Below are 16013 nucleotides of genomic sequence, written 5' to 3' on the forward strand. Positions count from 1 at the left end.
TGCTTCGATTATTGATGTCTGTTTATCTGTTCGTCTGTAAATACGATAAATCAAAAACAGTTCCAGCCAAACAGAAATTCGGTCTATGGTCCTACTCCTAATCTGCAGATTTATATCAAATTTTGTTGAAATTTATTCAGAGGAAGTCTGTCTATCCAAATATAAGACAAAATGAAAAGAACAGATAGATTAAATTCGGTATAAAGATTTACCATCTAAAGAGTAAATATGCACCAAAGGTGGAGCCAAATCTGTCAAGGGAATGTACTTTCACAACTATGTCAACGCGATAATTTAAAAACTCATCGATTTAAATGAAACAAATTTGGTATGTCATTTTCTGGTTACTACTGTAGTTCTGTGCAAAAATTTGGTTCCACTCGTTAAGAATGCACATTCGTTTACTGGTACTGTTTTATTAATTGCATACTAGCGAGCAATCGTCGAAGATCGCACTCTAATGAGTTCTTTCATAACTATTGCTTATCAATGGCATTCGGTTAACAATATTTCATTGCATTTATTGGAGAGTATGTGAAAACGTTTTGGAGAGACAACTACTGTTGATTATAAAAATCTTTTAATAGATTTCTCAAACTCCATTCTTTTTATTTTGATACTACAGAATGAAGAAAGTCAAAAATCTCGACTGCTTTTTTGCAGAGTATTTCTCAGGGACTTTGCAGGTTTTTATTAGTTCTAGAGGCGATTCCAACGAAGATTCAGGTGCCAGCTTTTTTTGCTGAGTGCTACTTCGTCAAAGAATCAAGTTGACAAAGCTGTTTGTTTCCAAATTTATTGGGATGCTTTTTTATGCCACATGAGCATTTATTTTGGATGTTATTCGGAAAGTTTTTTCCTTGTAATCCTTAAGACTAGCTATCAAGCTCCTGTGCATCATGCAGCGGCCGTGATGACCTGGTGGGAGAGCCTTAATTTTCAGACCACGAAAGATCCACTGTTTATACTGGTTTGATGCTTACTAAATTTGTCCAAATTTCTTGAGTTGTTGTGGATGCTTGGGGTGGGAGTGCTTACTCAAATGCCATCCACATCACCCGATGACGGCTCAAAAATATAAATGTCTCCCAAAAAGCCTTCATAACTGGGCAATAATCCGATTCAATTGAAATTACCAGAAAAATCAACCTATTTTCTTTTACCAGTCTTTAATTTTAAACAATGCAGTGAATGTATTCCAATCACTTACCGGGTGCGATAATCAATCGAGCTGTGAGCTTGGAGAAAGTACTGATTCCTGTGAAAATTATACTGCAGCTGAGTTGATTTGACCAAATGTTCTTTATTCGAATTTTATTATCCTTGGAATGTTCTTGAAAACCAATGGTAATTATTTAATACCTCTATCGCATCTTGGTTACGTAGGAAGTTTTAAAGTCACAAATGAATAATAAATAATTAAAGATATATAAAAGTGAATTGTAAATGCTTTCGGAGGCTATTAAGTTCCAATTTCGATTTCACCGAAGTATGAGTGAGACCGGTACATTAAATACGTAAAGGCCGTATATCCTGGGCGGAATTTTTTTTGGAGAGGATTGTAGCTCAGGTGTCTTCCTTTTCATTTGACCACGGATTAAAATGTACAGTCACTCCCAAAAAAGCTTTCGTGTTTCTTCGAAAAGAGACAACTGAAATAAATTGAACTGAATTTTAAAGTCGGCTCTGATGAAATACTGATTGATAGTCAGATTTTTTTTCCAAATTTTCTAAAATTAGCTTGTTTTTTTCAAATTTTCTATATTGACTATTTGACTCATAACTTTTTTAAGTTCCTATTGTCTTGCAAGAACGAAACTCCGAGAGTCTTGCAAGAACGAAAATAACGTAAGGAAAGGCTTTACGATATCTTTTTCATTTTTGATTCTTCAGTTTTTATTTACAAAAATTATTGAAAAATTCAAACATTTTCATTTCTAAGATCTGGTGCAGTTACATCGACGAAAAATATTTGAAAATGTGCATTTTAGAATTGATTTCCAGTTATATCCCATTATAATATTTTTAATTTGTTTTGTCGTTTTTGGTTTGTGAAAAAAATTTTTGTCATTAGAATCAAGCGAGAGAAAATTGTGCAATTTTCTTGTTTAATTTATTAAATTTTTACATAAATAAAACACTTTTTATATAAAAAGCTTGATCAAATGAAGAATTGGACAAGTCTGTACGGGTGCTGAGAATTTTTTTCATTTTTATATCAAATTATACTGCTTTTTACTTTAAAGAATTCCACCCGTGATACATTCCCCGTTTTTGAAATAAAATGTGCACAAAAACGAAAGAAATATCTAGAACGTCACCTTTTTGTTGTGAAAACACGTGCAATTTTAAGCAAGCATTCCGCTTGGCGCCGAACGAAATTCTTTGGCGGTGCGTTGGCGCCGATAACCCTAAGGATGCGCGGCAGCTAATCTAGAATGGGAAACGAATATACAGTGCGGGATCCGTACCTCGCTCGCCGGATATTTCTTGCCTCATCCAGAATTGCGAGGGATGCCCGAGTCTCTCTCTCCGTGAAGATCTTCTGCGACGCCCTCCACTGCCACCTGCTAGCAAAAGACTTATCTCTGAACACTTTTCTGAACCACGTGGGGGGTTACGCTCCGCAGTAACGTTAACTGCATGCATTGATCAAAAATCGTAATGTTTTGCTATATTTAAGGTTATGAATAAGAAATACTGAAAATATGACAAGTAACGCAATTCGAAGCATTCGTAGGAAGAAATCTTCGCTTTCTGAAGTCAAGATTGCTGTCATTGGAGCCCCTGGGGTTGGAAAAAGTGGTAAGCTCATGCTCATTATCTTTAAAAACGAGGCAGAATCATCGGTTGAAGTCCTCGTTGGAAATGGGGACGTTATCGAATTTTGGCTCAAGGGTTTCGCAAAGCATAGAAAACTATTTAGTCTCGATATTTATCGGTAATATGCTTGCTTTAAACTATCACTTGACTTTGTAGGTCTTAAAGTTTGTTTGACAATCGAACACAGGAAAGTTCAGACATTGAACATTTAAGAAATTTCCTTTGATAAAATTATGATCTAAAAGTATGAAATTCTAAGCCTAAATAATAAAACTTAGATATTTTTGGAATCAAAATTGATACTCGTTTAATGCTAAACGCAACATGAAGGAAAAGATGGTTCATGAGGTTTAAAATCCCTATAAGATAAAATTTACTTAATTATAAATTACTTGAAAATTAATTTAATTTTAATATATAGATATATTGTTTCTCTGTATCTGTAGCTTTCAGCATCTGTCCCGTATATATTAAAACTTTAATTTTTGGTTTTGCTTCATATGAACTTTTTACTGTTACGAGCATTTATACAATACCATTGAAAAAAGCGAGAAAAATAATATTCGTGGATTTTTGTATTCTTTAAAGTTATAAATTAAGATTAATGTAATGATTTATTTATGATTTATTGATTTCTGATTTCTTTTTCTTTTACCCCTGATTTCAGAGAATTATTTTTTTTACGATCACCCCTATTTTATATCCACGAATTATAAATTTTGAATTTTACCTGTTCGCAAGTGATAGCCTTCATTAATCTCGAAGTAAAGTTTTCATATTTTGTTTCACTATTTAAATAAGACTGACTTTGAAAAACTGAAAATTTGGGAAGCGTTTGAAAAATGTACATTTCCTCCTTTTATTGGCTTTATGTATGACCTTCAACAATAATTAAAATTCGCCTGTTTATTTTTTTCGTCTATGTAATATTATTCACTTATTTTAGATATTTATGTATAACTAATCCTATATATGCATAACTCGTCATTTATAAAAAATTAGTCATATATATATATATAAAATGTGTTTCCTTCCAAGTATTTCGTTGCAAAATCTAGAGCCAAAATCTTTTTTCTTATGTATTTTATTTAAGTAATTGAATATTTATTTAAATGAATAAAATCAGAACTCAAATATTTCTTCCTGATATTTATTATACTGGTATAAAATGAAATTCTGGCAAAGAAAATTTATTTAAATTAATAAAATCAGAATTGAAATTTTTCTTCCTGAAACTAATTATACTGGTTTAAAATTAAATTCTGGCAATCAAGAGGGAAAAATATAATGTATAGAAATTCGATATTTTAAACGAATATATAAAATAATTTGTTTCAGAAAGATACAGATAGTGGGGAAAATAATACTATTATCTGTGCGGTGAAAGATGAGGAAATAAAAATTTTATTAATGCTATTAGCTGTACGTTTGTTATTTATAATCATTTCAATGACTAAAGGAGTTTTTGCTAGTCATGATAATTTTAATGTATTATTTACGGAAAATTTGGAAGTATTAAATTTTGTGAATTTTTATTGCATTGATGAGGAAAACGTAAATTATGTGATTATAAATTTTAAATTATGTGATCATTTTTTTAAATGACTGTTTCTAATCTCTACATTTTATACGTGTAATCCTTTTTCCGATAAAAATTACAACACGTTTCATTTTTGGCAGGGAATTTATGTCTGGAAATTTAATTGTTGTTATTTGCTTACTATCACAAAAAAAAAAAAAAAATCTTGCAAGGATGTAAAAATAACACCGTGTATTTTTAATATATATATATAAGGGAATTAGTTACTAAAACTGTGAAAGTAACAGAAATCTCCGTACAATTGTTAAAAATATGGTAAAATGTTTTCAAACATTTCTTGTCATTTTATTATCGGTAAAACAAGAAATTTAACTTCGTTTTAAATTTAATAATTAATCAATGTTAAAATATGCTATTCAGGCTTGTGAAAATCAGTAGATTTTAGTTTTCTTATATTTTAGTTAAAAAAAAAAATCAAAGCGAATACAAAAAGTGCGGAAAAGTATATTTCGAAACCACGGTTACCTTTTAAAACGTATGCGATTTTTCTATATTTTCTTGAGCTTAATACCCTAAAATCTGCCTAATGTTTAGTTGAAGAGTTTTATATCTGATTTTCTTCCCATGTTGTAACTTTTTCGCAAAGAAAGCAGAATCGATGATTAAAATGCCTTGATATTGTTTTTTGTTCAACGTGCCTTACTTGGATTCTAAAGTAGAGTTAATGAGTTTGTTGAGATGAAATATTAAGAATGTTTGTCCCAAAACGATTTTTCTGAAGAAGAAACAACTTGAAGTACAACTCGTCGGAACAATAAGCGGAAGGTAATGTATAGTTGAATTCGAAAAACTTAGTAACCCCAAATCTGTGAGAAAATACTTAGCATAAACTAACAGACAGAAAAAACAAGAATTTATTATTTATTTAAATGTGGGTTTATAGATTCTATAGTGATAACTGAAATGGAAATGATTTATTTAATCTTTAATATATAAATAATATCATAAACATGCAGAAAATCAAGAGTATAAAAAAGAATATTTAGCCAAGTTTATTGCAGAAGTTATTGGCATTAAATATTTTATTAGTAATTGAATTGTGAGAAAATGCGAAAAGTATAGATGTAAAATATATTGTAATACCCGATACAAAATAATACGCATAGTATACGAATAAAAAACACAGTGTGGGAAAATTCAATTATGCTCTTATTTATTACAACGTTGCTATCATAAATTCTGAAATGAAATTGATACTTCTGAAAATCGTACGAATAATAAATAATATCAAGAGGATTTTAAAATATCTCTGTTCAAAATTATATTCTTTATTATTCAATAAATTGTATCTGCACCTATTAGCATTCAAATATATTCGGGCTTAACTAAATTCTTATAAAATGACTCATCAATATGCAAGCATTTTATACATTCTGAGAGGCAGGAAACGCCACCAAGCATTGATTAGTCATTCGCTAGAAACTTTCTCTACGCTTTCATTTGCTTTTGTTCGGCATCAATATCTCAAATGTAATTGATGTTTTTAGCCTGGGAATTAAAAAAAACTAGAAGAACACGTCATTCAGAACTCATTACAGATTCAGCTATTTGCATACAAAAGCACTTACGTTGGGTAGAATTCTTAGAACTTTAGAGAAGCATCAGTAGGGAACTATTTTCATTGTTTTAGTAAGCTGGAAAACGAACCAAAGTACTGTTAGTCAGTCTCCAGAACATTTATTCGTGCGTTTATTAATTTTTATACTCGTCATTTGAATGGAAGGATCGAAAAGAGCTATTCAATAGCGTTATTGAAACAAGTGACATTTTTGTCGTAAATTTACATATTTGCATCATTGTCCGTTACGTTAAAATTTCTAAATGTTCCTTGCCAAAAGAGTTGATAAATAAGTTCTGAAAATTTTAATCTGTGGAATTTATGACGAAAAAATACATATCATAAAGTTTGGCAGTCTGTTTCCTCAATTGTAGCTCATTTCGTTGAGAAATATTGAAAATAAATCTCTCCAAAATAACTTTGAATAATGGAACTGTCCAAAAGCTTGCATGTAGGTCCAAAATATAAAGTTTAAATTTTCAGAGATAAATTTCAGAGTTTAAGTGAAAAACGAATGAAAGTTGTTTAAATAAATTTAAAAAGGGTTATAAACACTCATTCAACGTTCTTGAAATTCTGAAAATTTACGTTTAAATGTTTTCCCTTATGTGTCCTTATGTGTTTTATGTGTCCTTATGTGTTTTCCCTTATGTATTTCCCTTAACGTAAGTTATTATATACTTATATTTTGTTTCAGATGTAATATTTGAGTATTTTTATTTTAATATTTAAAATATAAAATAATAATAATAATATATATTCAAATTTTTAAATATATTATATATTTAAATTAATTTACAATAAGGGCTTTCATTTAAAATTGAGGATTTGTATGAAAATAGAAAAGAGTTGAATGTTTATTCATCTAAAACGTTTAATAATTTAAAATTGCCTTTGAAACACATCTTCTAAGTTTTTATTTGATTAAAATAAAAAGCATCATTTAATTTTTTACATAATTTTCATGTATGTTTATTGCTTTTTATTATTATTTTAATAATTTTATTTTCAAAACTTTATTCCCTGACCAAATTAAAAAGCGATCTTTGATTCTTGATATAATTTACCTGCATATTTGCAGAATATTTTAAAATTATTTTTTAACTTATTATTATTTCATTAATTTATCTTCTTATTCTACTTAATCTACTTATTTTACTTAAATGAAAAGGACTTTATAATTCTAAATATTGTTTATTTACAAATTTATTTTATTACTTTAATTAAGGCAAATTTCATAGCTCTCTTTGGTTAAGTAAAAAAGGTTAACTGATTTTTTTGCTGTCAAATGTTTCCTGATTAATAAAATATGATTCACAGAATTTATCATTATTTTGACAATTTAAGAGAAATGTAATAAAAAATGTTCATGAAAAATGAACATCGGAAAATATTTAACGACATCTGCTCTAATTAGCTTGATCCAATGAAAATCAATGCAAGTGAAATCTAATGATGCCATTTAAAATTATTACACGGAAACCGAATGGCTACGAAAAAGAGTGGCTTATAAATAAGTGAGATAATGCTTTTCATCCGAGAGATAGCGGAATATTTGAATTCATTGAAATCTGCCATCAGTAACTCTTTTTGAGAATCGTATTTAAATAATGTTTCTGTCAAAATACATGAAATCTGAATGTACAAATGAAATTTGGAATATAAGTTATGAGAAGGAGAAAGCTTCAAATGAAGAGAATTGCGTTTGGAAGCATTGTAATATTCATTCCTTAATTTTTTAGAGATAAGAATATTTTTCAGGACAAATATGTCAATTTAAATAGGATCTTTCAGGGAAACCTAATTTAAATCTCACAACTGTTATTTTGAATTTTCTAGCATGTTTTAATAAAAAATTGACTTGCGGTTACACAAATTTCTAATTTATGAATTCATACTTTTTAGTGATTTAATTGATTTCATAGAATTAATTTTATCCTTAAAATGTTGTTTTTCTTTTTATCTGGCTTTATTCAAAATCTACACGTTTGTAAAAAACGAGAATCTTCGATATTTAATATATCCGATTTAATTTAGAGACAAATCCATTCAATGTTGTCTGGATCTAATATAAATTTAAAGAATTTTTTCCGAGATATATGTAATCACGAGAAGAAATTGAACCGAGAAGTTTTCAATTTCAAATGCATCTGATATTTAAACTCAAATCAATTTGTGATTTGGAATCAAAACAAAGTTCCTTAATAAAAAATATTATACGCTCAGTTATGTACAACATTTAACTGAGTACATTTATCATTTTTAGTTATCACAAGTTACAAAATACATGACAACTTATATTTAAAGAATAAATTATGTTAAAAATTTATTTTTTTAGTTCAATAATTTATGCTTAAAGTACTAAAAATAACTTAAGAAAGTTTGAGTGCTCATTAAGATGAAATATTTACAAGATACAAAGTAAAGTTATTTTAGTTATTTCCATTCCTTCGAAGATGAAATGAATGCTTACTCTGTTTTTAACATTTAGAGATTATCCAGTATAGGATTCGAAAGTTCACGTTGCCTTATCGGTAACATTGAAATCAGTGGGATTGATTTTCTTGTAAGGTAAAAATTTTAAAACATTTGTTTTTACAACTGATAACTCTTCGAAAAAGTGACACAAAATTTCTGGAAAGTGCAACTGAATTTATTTGCTTATAGTTGCAATGAATAATATGAGTTGGCCAGTTTTTTTATTAGTTTAATAGAAACGGCAGTCCGCAGTGGTATTCAAATCCAATAAAGCGACTTGAATCAGCAAAAATTATGTAAAAAACTGCTTACGTTTTTCTTATAGCTATATGATGCATGCAGTTGAAATTCCTCTTGAAAATACTTCTTAATATATATTTCATTAAATGTATCACGTATTGCAGATTTAGCTGAAAACAGACCACATAATTCAAAGTATTATATACTTTGAGTGTTCTAAGTGTTTAAGTCATATACTTTTAAATTAAAATTTGTGTAAAAAATGTACCACCAACCTAGAAAATCGGTAGAAAAATATGCCAAGAGATCTGAGAGTATTGAAAAGAAATTTTATTATTTTCATTTATAATTTCCTCATACAAATTAAAATAATGAAATCATTTGAATTTCCGTATCTTTTAGATAATGTCATGGAGCATCCTATCAACATCCAAGAGATCTGGAAAAATTTTCATTTATCTATAATTCCCTTACGATTGAAAGCAGAGAGGTATGCGAATTATTACCTCTTAACATTCGACACTTATTTTTATTAAATTTTTTTTTCGATAGCTGCTCTCCCTTAAATGCCAGGGATTGAAAATTTGCTTTTAATCCCTACTTTCGAAGCATATGATTTTTTTTGTATCAATCGAATTTTGTTTCACTCTCCTTCACCCTCTTAGTTCCAGTCCACAGAAGATTCTGATCTGATGGTAATGTCAAGTTTTCAGACATGGGGAGTTCCAGTTTCAAAACTTGATTCTCCCGAAGATCTGGTGCACATTAAATATGAATGGCAAGCCAAATGTCCCCCGTTTGATGAGACCCAGAAGTTTGGAGTGGGGGGAGAGTACTGGCTCATGCATCGTTCTCATCATCTGATTATGATTCAACTTTAGGAGGTCTGTTTTAAAATAACCTCGCCGTTGCTTTGAAATAGACATAAATATAACTAAATTTAACAAAAGATTACGGAACTAGAGAAGAAAAGTAGTGGAGGGTAGGAATTTGCATTCACCCCCCCCCCTCCCCCGAAATTATGTTCTTCGGAACTATCTCCCATCACATAAGTGGTACCATACAGTTGAAATAGTGATAGAGGGATTGCGACCCTATTTTGGTGTAGGACAGGATAAAATCACGTGCTTTCAGGAGAGAATTTGTATTCGCTGTAACCGTATTTTCCATTCTCCATTATATTTCAATAGCAGATTATTTCTCGCTTTTAACTGTTACATTTTAAAGCTTATTTCAGCCATGATTAACTCTTGCTGTGAAACAGAATGCAAAGAAAATTTTTCTAAGGATTGTCCTGTATCATTTCATAGCTATGTACAATAAACATATTCTATTTATTCCATTTTAAGTCAATTTAAAATTTTGTAACTTGGATCACTCAGTGATTTTGATGTTACAACTGAATAATATTTCATATGGTTTAGTTATTGTATTTAATTTAGTTAACTTGTTATTAAACTTCATTTAAACTGATATAACTGCATTATATTTTGCTACTCGCTTTATTTTAATCTCGAATGTGTTGCACGCGCTTGGCTGCAAGCTTGGCATGGTTTTTTTCTCGCCAATACAAGTTTCTATATAAACTTTATTGATCAGTTAATAAATGTGTATTTATTTTAATGCAAATAAATTTCCTTATTATTTCCAATATGTTGTTTTTTTACCACAAATATTCGAATCATATCCTTCTGTGAACGATATTAAATCATCATCGTGAATGAAATAGGGAAACTAAAACGTATGTTTTATTGAAAATGTTACATAGTAAAATTTCATAAATGTGGTAGTAATAATTGCATGTTTTTTATGAATTTTAAGTAAACTCTACAAAAAAAAAAATTAGTAGATATTCTAAAGACGAGAAACTATTAAAGAAAGAAATGCTATCTTTATCTATAAAAAGTTTGTCTGAATATCAACATTTATTAATAACTTGCTTTATGTACATACCCTAAAATCACTTTTCATAAAAATTTCGAATTTCTTTATTATTTTGTATGACACATTTAAGATTCCAAAAATGATTTGCGGTAGTTAGAAGCAAGGTTACCGGCAAAATTATAAAGCAGAAGCGAAATATTTAAAACTTATATCAACAAGGGGAAGGCCCGAGGTTTAAAATTGAGTTCGGGATGCGATTTTGTATAATGGTAGTATACATTTAGAAATTCATGAAAATGTTAAGGCTGAATAACCACCTTGAAACTTTTAATATAGCTTCTATACTAATAATGTTTGTCGTGAATGCTCGAATAGTATAATGGTTACAGCATTGGCATAGCATTAGCAAGGACCCGGGTTTGTTCCTGGGTTAGTGCGTTTTTTGTTTTCTTTCTAAATTATTTCCAAATAATTTAACAGTTTTAATTAATATATTTTTCATTTTTTATGAAAAAATAAATATTTATTCTCCTAATTCTTGGATTAAAATTTAATTTTTAGAAAGAAAAAAAATTATAAATACGAATGTATTTTTTTTAAATATTCAGAAAAAGATTAAACACACACACACACACACACACACACACAAAAAAAAAAAACCAAGACTTAGGTCACTTTTATAATCTGTTTTTATAAAAAGTTTTTTTTTATCTGTTTGAGATAATAATAGAAGTATTTGAACATGTAATGTAAAATTCAAAGATGTTTTTAGGTAAATAAAAGAAATAAAATGTTTACTTAAAGAAGAAAAATAATCACTTTTAATTAAAGCAAAAAACAAACAAACAAACTAAACATGATTTAAATCAACGAACTCAGCTATTGATGTTATGAAAAAGAAAAATTATTTTCGGAACCAGTTTGCTTCGTTTTTGCTTAGTAGAATGTTAACCTCAAAACAAGAAAAGAAAAAAAATAAATTCAGAAATGAAAATCGACCGGACCCAATGCCGGGAAGCAAAAGATTGCGCGACAGATTTTGAGTATGCCAAGATTTGCGATATGTCGCCAAAAAAGGTATTCTTTACTCTCAGATTCTCCCTAAGTCACGTGACTCATGTTGGGTACACTTGTTTCGATAAGAAATATACGACTAGCTCCCTCCATTTATATATCAGCTCTATGAGTGGTACAACCGCAAATCCACTTGCACGAGTTTTCCTAATTTATTATGTTTCGACTTTTAGACTTGTTGAGTAGATGCCATCAAAAGATTAATTTCAAATAACGGTTTGTTATGTTTCCAATAAAAAAAAAAGAAAGAAAAAAAAAGAAAGAAAAAAAAAGAAAAAAAAGAGGATTATAGTGCTGATTTTTTGCATGAAATAAAAGTAATTTCCGAGTTACCTGGATTTTTTTCGTTTGACTAGTATCTCTGAATTTATATGAGTATGATGGCTAAGTTTTATAATATATAAAAATAATCACATAATCTCTAACAAGTCTGTTTCTGAGTATTTTATTTTATTAAAAATTATTCTTCCATTTAGATACTGTCCCTACTTAACTCAAAGAAACTGGAAAATCAAATTTTATTGATTGATGATGGATCGTATTTTCAAACCAACTTTTTTTTAATTATCACGGGAGAATCAGAAAACAAAATGTACTGCTGCTTATGAAATGGATGTAATTCTATTTTGATTCTCTATTCAAGTAAAAGAATTTTTTTAAGATAAATAAAACTGCAAAAAAGAAGAAGCAAAAGGAAATTCGTTTTAAATCTCACTTATATTTGTACAAAATATGTTCTGAATATCTTTTCCAAAAGTTTTTAATTTGGAATAAAGTGGTTTCACTCTTTAAGCAAGCAAATGCGTCTCTGTTTTAATGTCATTGATGCTCATATAAAATTAATTTTTTTTATTAAAAACTATTTTTTTTCTGGATCTAATGACACTACTTTTCAGAAGATCCAGGTTTTAAAATGAATTTGATAGATTAAATCTATACAAGTTCAAGAAAATAATCTTTAATAACAACAACTGAATCTCTTCTGTTCGTAATTATCCATTTATAACATTTCAAGTCCATCTTTTTTGATAACTGAACAATTTTCAGCTAAGAAATGAAACATTTATTCTGTTATATATTTTTTTAATTTCTCGAATAAAATATGCACTGCTATAATGTTATTTTTTCCAAGTTTCCTTTGCCATGAAACGCAAAGATATATCAAAAAAGAACCTATTTACAGATGGGATCTCAAAAAAAAGATTCTAATTGTAGATCTACGTCACTTTCAGCTGACTTAAAGAAAACATATGCATAGTTATGGAAATGAAAGCCAAACAAAGCATTCTCAGAATTCTGCTTTGAAAAAACTGTTTTCTCTATCTAACTGGATCTTCTTCGACTCGGAGATAATGGGATTTGCTTTGTTTGCCATACTCTTTTTATTTTTATATAAAATTCTTAATGCTCTTAAAATGAATGTTTAAAAAGAAGGTGAAATATAGGAGCAGATTTCAATGAGAAGCGATTTTTTCCATTCTATTTCTTATCTATAAGCGCAAAAATGTCTTCTTTAAAGAATCGACCTGAAATGTTTCTTTCTCTAAGGTGTCCTGTAATATTTGTGAGCTAAGTAATATTTGGGGCAAGTAATGAGTGGATGGATTTTTAGATATTTCTGTTAGCGAAGTAGTACCTGGAGAGTTGTTATTAAGGTAAGTAGGGATTGGGGAATTCAAATATTCCCTAATATTTCTTTTAACAAAGTAATGTCTGGAGAGCTGTTATGACGGGAAGTATTGTAGGAATTGTAGAATTGAATCATTCCCTGAATAATATCAGAATTGAAATGTCTACCCAAATTTGCCTGAAATTTCCTATCAAGTTTTCTCGTGAAAATACACTTTTCATTCTTTAGATGGGTGTGTAGATAAGTAATAAGTATTGGAAAAAAAGATAAATGAAAGGTTAGGAGAAGCAATAAATGTAGGAACAAAAAGGACTGCACATAGTTACTTATGAATTAGATGTTCGAAACATATCAATACATTGACTTTCATAAATTTTCATGTACTTTCTACACTAGGTTGAAGTATATGTCTATAGTTTTACTAAAAAACAATGAAAGCTTCCAGGGTTATTATTATTTAAAGGAAAATTAAAAATTCATTTGCATTTAATGTCATTACAGTATAGCTAGTGATATCATGCAAATAATGTGAGGTTTTAGCAAAAGTTATTTTTTTTAAATAAGTATAGAAAAATATACAAATCAAAAGCGTTTTTGAAATGAAAAAATATTTATTTCAGTCCCCCAAATTTTTTATATTGTAAAACATAAAGCGTTGAAAATGGATAAGGGGAAAATACATATCTGCTTGTCAAATGCAAAATCAAAGATTTCAAATCTTTTTCTTTCATGTGCATCAGGCATCAGAAGGAATTGCAATAAGGATTCTGTATTCAAAAGTTGATTTCCAGGAGAGGTGGATTCCTTGAAATGAAGTTTGATTTGTCAAATAAATCCTTTTTAAACGGCATTTTTTTATCAAATGAAAAAAATATTTAAAAAGGATTATAAGTCTTATAATGCTGCTGTTGTCACATTTTCCTTATATGTTACATCTGTCAAACATTAATTAATGGATCACAAAGAATTCTATATTTTTATGTTTGTCTGGATATTTCTCGATTAATTAGTTCATAACAAAAATGATATAAAAAAACACAAAGATTTTATTAAAAATTTAGGTTTGTTAAGGAATGTTCTTTAATTATTGACAAGCATTACCATGTATTATCTTTTCCAAAAAAAATATGCATTTTACTCAAGGTTCAATTATTACTTTTGCTATTTGTGAAATTTTAAGTTTTTCTTACTGTATGCATTGAAAACAAATATTTGTGATTTTCGTACTTTTTGAGCATTTTATTGTAGTTCAAAAAGTGTCAAATCTTCCGAAAAGATATTTCTTGCCGTTCCAAAGTGACCTTCTGATTGATTGAGATTTTTCTAATTAACAACATTTTTAATTCTGCGAACGATGCGGCATTGAATTTATGATGTAGTATAGTTAAAAAACATTGCATAAATCTCTTGATATTTCTTGTATATGAACGATATTAATAAGTCTATTATATAAACTGTCAATTTCAGACAATATTTACCTGATTTTGAGATAAAAATATGTGAGAAATAATTTGGTGAAGTATGACTGATTTTTTCATTTCAAATAATACAGCTTCAATAATACAAACTTAGATTTAAAAAAAACTTCAGATTTTGTAATTTATTTCTGTGATTAAAAGACGTGTGAAATATTTTTCAAGGTTTTTTTTTCTTTTGCAGTTTTCGCATTTTGTTCTTACATGCTTATTAGGTCCTCGTCATTAAATTCAAAACAGAAAGAATTATTGTAATCGCCTGAAGGCGTACAGTAAGTGTTAAATATAGACTGATTAGAAACAAAAAGTGATAAATCTATTACTTTCCTTTTATTTTTCAAAAATATATTATGAATAAATTTCCTAACTTTCGAATGCAGTTAGATGCATTTCAAAATTTGCAGATAATCGTTTCAACATGAAGAAATATCAAGGGCAAAAATAGCAGCTTAAAAAGCACGAAACTGCAGTTAACGTTTAAACAGCAATTAAATGCTTTTAATACTCGAATGAGAATAAAAGAAGAAATATAATTTAAAAAGAGGGTGTTTTTTTTGACGATTTTTGGAAAATTCTTATTAGAGAATTAGAAATAAACGTTTATTTTCTTTAATAAAATACAGTATTCTATTCAATTGAAGCATATCACATTACCCGATATCTTAAAAAAAAGCAAGAAAAGAAAATATACGTCGGCGTTTATTTTAAAAGAATCCAACTTAAAATTCACATGAAATAACGGATTCGTTAATTCAAACAATTAAAAGATTTAATTGTGGAATCGATGCTTTGAAATCTTTTTCTGTTTTAAAGTTTCATTAAGAGGTGAAAAAAATGAAACTCCCGTTGTCGTGATTTCATTTGATAGAAAAAGAAATATTCAACATTTTTTTTCTACTACGGTTTTGCATAAAAAATTTCAGATGAATTTAATGAGATTTCTTAAGGGAAGAGCTTCTTTAGAAAAGAATTGAGTCCGTCTTTCATTATTTCGTTATCTTTTATAATTTTTCTTTCGTTATATTTAAATCTGCACTCTTATATTGATTCTGACGGCGGCAAGAATGCGTACAGGAAATTTCGATTTGTGTACAGTCTTTGTAAAAAATGATTGTTCAGCATCAGTTTGCAGAAATTCATTTCATCGCTTACATAACCAGATATAGTTACTGTTACTGTCTACAAAATGAATTGGATCTTCTGGATTTTTTATGGCTATAGAGTTAGATTTGCTGAGACGAAATTCATGAT

At 28.6% G+C, this 16013-nt stretch overlaps 1 protein-coding gene across 2 annotated transcripts in view; it reads left to right on the top strand.

Annotated features, from left to right (window-relative positions):
• Positions 1-2452: 2452 nt before the first annotated feature.
• The window catches only part of LOC129960967 (ras-like protein family member 11A), a 120920-nt gene continuing 107359 nt past the window's right edge, over positions 2453-16013 (top strand). For both annotated transcript variants that reach the window (XM_056074748.1, XM_056074747.1), the window contains exon 1: positions 2453-2805. The gene's annotated coding sequence lies outside the window, so the exon portion shown is untranslated. The remainder of the gene's footprint in view (positions 2806-16013) is intronic.

This window comes from Argiope bruennichi, chromosome X2 (genome assembly GCF_947563725.1).
Source record: "Argiope bruennichi chromosome X2, qqArgBrue1.1, whole genome shotgun sequence".
NCBI classification, from domain to species: domain Eukaryota; kingdom Metazoa; phylum Arthropoda; class Arachnida; order Araneae; family Araneidae; genus Argiope; species Argiope bruennichi.